The sequence below is a fragment of the Peromyscus leucopus genome, chromosome 23, assembly GCF_004664715.2.
Source record: "Peromyscus leucopus breed LL Stock chromosome 23, UCI_PerLeu_2.1, whole genome shotgun sequence".
NCBI lineage: Eukaryota > Metazoa > Chordata > Mammalia > Rodentia > Cricetidae > Peromyscus > Peromyscus leucopus.
The window spans coordinates 29,582,535-29,589,239 of NC_051082.1; positions in this window are offsets into that span (position 1 = coordinate 29,582,535).

The window sequence follows — 6,705 nt, forward strand, 5'->3', positions numbered from 1 at the left end:
CACGTTCATATCAGTTTTTTGTGTGGTGCTGGGGTTTCGAACTCACACCCTCATGTTTGTGCCCTTGCCTACTGAACTGTCTCCCTAGTCATACATTTTTTTTAAGAAGACAGGTCTTCAACCTCAAACCCTTGCTCCCTCGCTGCATCTCCCGAGTGCTGTGATTACAGCCATGAAACCACCCTGTCTACTCCCAGCTTATTCTTTATTTTTAATTTTGGGAATTTTTATTGTTTAACTACATATTTGGAAATTGTGAGCACTAATGCAGATCTCTTGTGCCTTGCACCTATAGTTTCTCCCAAGGGCAACAGCTTGGAGAACTGTGTGTAGTGAGCAATCACAATCAGGGGGAATGTGGGGAAAACTAAGAGTCTTATCCTGATGTTGCTACTTTTATTGTATTCATTTGTGCTTTTGTACCTTTGCTGTTGTTTGGTTTTTTGTTTGTTTGTTTGTTTTTGTGACTCTGGGCATGGATCCCAGGGCCTGTACATGTTAGACACTGTTCTACCACTGAGCCACACTCCAGCCCCTCACTGGGGGATTCTAGGCAGGAGCTTTACCACTGAGCCACACCCCAGCCCCTCAATGGGGGGGGATTCTAGGCAGGGGCTCTACCACTGAGCCACACCCCAGCCCCTCACTGGGGGATTCTAGGCAGGTGCTCTATCACTGAGCCACACCCCAGCCCCTCACTGGGGGATTCTAGGCAGGGGCTCTACCACTGAGCCACACCCCAGCCCCTCACTGGGGGATTCTAGGCAGGGGCTCTACCACTGAGCCACACCCCAGCACCTCACTGGGGGGGGGATTCTAGGCAGGTGTCTACAGCTGAACCATGCACCTGCTTCTCACTAGAGTATAATGGGTGTGTAATACACAGGAGCTTCATTAAGGCAGGGTTAGAGTACTAGTGTCTTTCCGGAGAGAACTCAAGACCAAATTAGAAGGAAGAGAAATATAACAAAACATCTCAGTTAACTTAAATTAAGATTTAAATTAAGGGGCTGGAGAGATGACTCTGGAGTTAAGAGCACTGGCTGCTGTTCCAGAGGACCTGTGTTCAATTCCCAACACCCACATGGTGGTTCACAACTGTAACTTCAGTTCCAGAGGATCTGACACCCTTAAGCAGACATATGCAGGCACAATGCCATGAAAAATAAATAAAAATTAAAACAACAACAATAAAAAGATTTAAGTTACATCTCATTTAACTTTAATTACCTTCTCAAAGTCAGGATTTCCAGACAGTCATGTTAGTAGTTTCAATGTATAAAGTCAGAAAGACAAGCAAATTCACATAAAAGATAAAATGAAAATATTCCCTGGACTCGGGTATAACTCCACTGTGCACACTTGTGTGTGTAAGAAAAAAAAGAACAGTCCATTTCCAAAGGAGCCATGAGCCAGCTTAGGGCCAGACAATGAGAAACAGAAACCCAAAGACCCTGCTAGCATCTACAAGTCTAACTAGCCCTCAACAAACTAAAAGATTAGATGGGGAAAAAGTAAATTATTGGAGCTGGAGAGATGACTCTGTGGTTTAGAGCACTGGCTGCAATTTCAGAGGACCCATGTTTGATTCACAGCATCATCATTGTGGCTCACAACCACCTCCAGTTCCAGAGGACCTGACACCCTTTTCTTACCTCCACAGGCCCTGCATACAGGCGGTGCATGCACATACAGGCAAAATGTTCATGCAACAGAGTCAACTAAATAATTTTTAAATGTATCATCAATGTCCAAGCTTGCCTGCAGACATGACAAAGTCCGATCAAGCATTATGATAAACGGGATGGGGTCTGAAGAGTTGGCTCAGTGCTTGTGAGTGATAACTGCTCTGGCAGAGGACCCCAGTTTGGTGGGCAGTATACAACACCTAGTAACTCCAGTTCCAGTGGAAACAGCGACCTCTTCTGGGCTCCATGGGCACCTGCACACATATAACATACACTCATATAAATACACATAACTACACAAGAATAAAAAGTAAAAATAAAGCCAGTCGTGGCAGTGCACACCTTTTTCCCAGCACTTGGGAGGCAGAGGTAGGTGGATCTCTGAGTTTGAGGCCAGCCTGGTCTACAGAGTGAGTTCCGGGACAGCCAGGGCTACATAGAGAAACCTTGTCTCGAAAAATAAAATAAAATAAGTAAATACAGTGAAAGCAAATCTTTAAAACAATACAAAGTAAATAAACAGGATATATAACATATAGATGAACCTGTGCATTCATTAAGAAATGGGCAAATAAGCCAGGCATGGTGGTGCACACTTTCAAAATCAACAAAAGAGAGGCAGAGGAAGATCGACCTCTGTGAACTCAAGGCCAGCCTGGTCTACATAGCAAATTTCAGGAAATCCAGAGGTACATAGAGATATACTGTCTCAAAAAATACAAAAAGAAGATTAAGAAGAGGGAGAAAAAGTGGAAGAGGAGTAGGAGACAAAGATACATGGCAGAGGGATGAGTAAGATCCAGGGTTCTCTTGAGTAACAGAACTTACAGAATGAATATATACATAGAAAGGGGTTTTATTAGAATGACTTACAGGCTGTGATGTACAACATAATGACTTACAATGGCTGCTTATGAGTGGAAGGTCCAAGAGTCCAGTAGTTGTTCAGTCCACTAGGCTGGACGTCTCTGCTGGTCCTCAGTAAACACTGGGATTGCAAAGAGGTAGGCTTTACCATCAGTGAAGGAGTGGACTTACCAATGAGGCAAGAGCAAGCAAGCAAAGAGCCAATGATTCCTTCTTCCATGTCCTGATATATGCTGCCAGCAGAAGGCATGGACTGGATTAGAGGTGGGTCTTGCTACCTCAAAAGATCTGAATTAAAGGTGTGTCTTCTCACTACAAAGATCTGAATTCAAAGTAAATCTTCCCATTTAACTAAGCAAAAATCCCTCACAGGTGTGCCCCTCCATTTTGTTGTTTCAATTAATTCCAGAGGTAATGAAGTTGACAAACAAGAATAGCCATCACACTCCCCAAGTTGCTTTTGGTCAAGGTATTTATCACAGGAATAGAAACCATAACTAAAATAGGGTGAAAATGGGTTGATTCAAGTTGGGGAATACAAAGGCATTCTGGGCCACCACACCCGGTATGGCCTTGAACTCCTGATTCTATTTCTTCTTCTCCCTCTCTTACAGGCCAGTGTCACTATACCTGTGGTGGGGGACCCACCAGAGAAGACTATGTGGCCTCTGGTTTAAGACAATAGAGAGTCTTTATTAGCTGGCTGGGGATTACACCAAAAGTTTGGGATTCCAGTGTAGCCTTGAGTCTTTCTCAGGGTGAGTTTTTAAGCATAAAAACCATGTTCCAGGTTGACATACTTCAGTTAACAAGAACAATTAATAGGTGCCATAAGCCCACCCTGCACCAATTGGGAACAAGTAAGGCCCCATCTCCAGACTGGGCAGACCAGGTCTCTAGCCCCTAGGCCATGGGGGCACAGTCCCTGCACCTCCCCCCTGCCCTCCAGCCAATACAGCCCAATAGACTAGGCAGCAAGATTCTTCCCCAACAACATTCGCCAAACCAATCATCCCCTGTGGCATCAGTGACCACCGCAGCCATAAGCCCATCCTGTGCCAATTGGGAATAGCTGCTCCCTGACATAGAGCCCACCAGTGCCAATTGGACTAAGAGCTGCTCTCTGAGACAAAGAGGGCATCAGCACCAATTGGACCAAGAGCTCCCATAGGACCAAGAGAGGCTCTCTCAGACACAGACAACGCTTGTAATGAGTGGAGGAAGAAATCAGTAGATGCCAATGCAAAAATAGAGTCAACAACATAAATACCAATATAGTACCATCAGAACCTAGTGGTTCTACATCAGCAAAACTTGAACATCCCAACGCAGAAGAAGCCGAAGAAATCGACCTTAAAAATGACTTTAAGAACATGATAGAGGCCTTTGAAGAGGAAATGAAAAATTCCCTTAAAGAAATTGAGGAAAAGACAGCAAAAAAGTGGAAAAAGTCAATAAATCCCTAAAAGAAAGCCAAGAAAAAGCAATCAAACAGGTGAAAGAAACAGTTCAAGACTTGAAAACTGAAATAGAGGCAATAAAGAAGACACAAATTTAGGGAATGCTGGAAATGGAAAATCTGAATAAACAAACAGGAACTACAGGTTCAAGCATAAAAAACAATGCAAGAGATGCAAGAGAGAAACTCTGGTGTTGAAGATACAATAGAGGAAATAGATTTGTCAGTCAAAGAAAACACTAAAGCTAACAAAGTCATAACACAAAATGTCCAAGAAATCTGGGACACCATGAAAAGACCAAACCTAAGAATAATAGGGATAGAAGAAGGAGAAGAATACCAACTCAAAGGCACAAAAAATATATTCAACAAAACCATAGAAGAAAACTTCCCCAACCTAAAAAAGGAAATGCCTATGAAGATACAAGAAGCTTACAGAAAACCAAATAGACTGGATCCAAAAAAAAAGTCCCCTTGCCACATAATAATCAAACCAATAAACATACAGAATAAAAAAATTATTAAGAGCTGCAAAAGAAAAAGGCCAACTAAAATATAAAGGCAGACCCATCAGGATAACACCTGACTTCTCAATGGAGAGTCTGAAAGCCAGAGGTCCTGAACAGATATGCAGACACTAAGAGACCATGCATGCCAATCCAGACTATTATACCCAGCAAAACTCTCAATTGCCATAGATGGAGTAAACAAAATATTCCATGATAAAACCAGATTTAAACAATACCTATTTACAAATCCAGCCCTATAGAAAGCATTAGAAAGAAAAATCCAACCTAAGGAAGTTAGATACACCCATGAAAACACAGGCAATAGAATATCCCATAGCAACAAATACCAAAGAAGGGAAACACACAATACTACCACCAAAAAAATAACAGGAATTAACAATCACTGGTCATTAACATTCAATAATATCAATGGTCTCAATTTGCCTATAAAAAGACATAGACTAACAGAATGGATATGAAAACAGGATCCATCCTATCCTTCTGCTGCATACAGGAAACACACCTCAACTTCAAAGACAGACACTACCTCAGAGCAAAAGGCTGGGTAGAGACCTTTCAGTCAAATGGACTTGAGAAGCAAGTTGGTGTAGCTATCCTAATATCTAACAAAATAGACTTCAACCCAAAATCAATTGAAAGTGATCAGGATGAACATTACATATTTATCACAGGCAAAATCCACCAAGATGAAGTCTCAATTCTGAACATTTATGCCCCAAATACAAGGGCACCCACATTTGTAAAAGAAACATTACTAAAGCTTAAACCACACATCAAACCCCACACAGTAGTAGTGGGAGATTTCAAAACCCCACTCTTACCAATGGACAGATCTGCCAGACAGAACCTTAACAGAAAAATAAGGGAATTAACAGACATTAAGACTCAAATGGCGGGGTTGGGGATTTAGCTCAGTGGTAGAGTGCTTGCCTAGCAAGCGCAAGGCCCTGGGTTCGATCCTCAGCTCAAAAAAAAAAAAAAAACCCTCATCTCTGAGTTGTTTGCGGCGCGGCGCGGGAAATGTGGCGTACGGAAGACCCACTCCCCGGCGCCGCTCGTGGGGGGCCCAAGTCCTTCTGATCGAGGCCCAAAAAAAAAAAAAAAAAAAAAAAAAAAAAGACTCAAATGGACTTGATAGATATCTACAGAATATTCCACTCTAACACAAAAGAATATAGCTACTTCTATGCACCCTATGGAACCTTCTCTAATGACCACATGCTTAGTTACAAAGCAAACCTCAACAGATACAAAAAAAATGGAATGACCTCCTGTATTTTGTCAGACCACAATGGCTTAAAGTTAGATTTCAACAACAACAAAAATTACAGAAAGCCTACAATCTCATGGAAACTGAATAATGCCCAACTGAATCACCAATGAGTCAAGGTAGAAATAAGGAAAGAAAGATTTCCTAGAAGTCAATGAAAATGAAAGTACAACATACCCAAACTCATGGAACACTATGAAGGCAGTGCTAAGAGGAAAAGTCATAACACTAAATGCCCACATGAAGATGATGGAGAAATCTCACACTAGTGACTTAACAGCACACTTGAAAGCTCTAGAACAAAAAAAAAGCAAACTCACCCAGGAGGAATTGTCTCCAGGAAATAATCAAATTAAGGGCTGAAATCAATAAAATAGAAACAAAGAGAACAATTACAAAGAATCAATAGAATGAAAAGTTGGTTTTTTGAGACAAGCATTTACCCAAACTAACCAAAAGGCAGAGAAAGAGAGAGCGAGAGCATCCAAATTAGCAAAATCAGAAATGAAAAGGGAGACATAACAACAGACAACAAGGAAATCCAAAGAATCATCAGGTCATACTTCAAAAACCTGTACTCCACAAAATTGGAAAATCTGAAAGAAATGGACAATTTTCTAGATAGGTACCATATACCAAAGTTACCAAAGTTAAATCAGGACCATATAAACTATTTACATAGACCAATAACCCCTAAGGAAATACAGTCATTAAAAGTCTCCCAACCAAAAAAAGTCCAGGAGCAGATAGCTTCCATGCAGAATTCTACCAGAATTTCCAAGAAGAGCTAATTCCAATACTCTTCAAATTGTTCCACACAATAGAAACAGAAGGAACATTACCAAATTCTTTTTATGAGGCTACAGTTACCCTGATAACCAAACCACACAA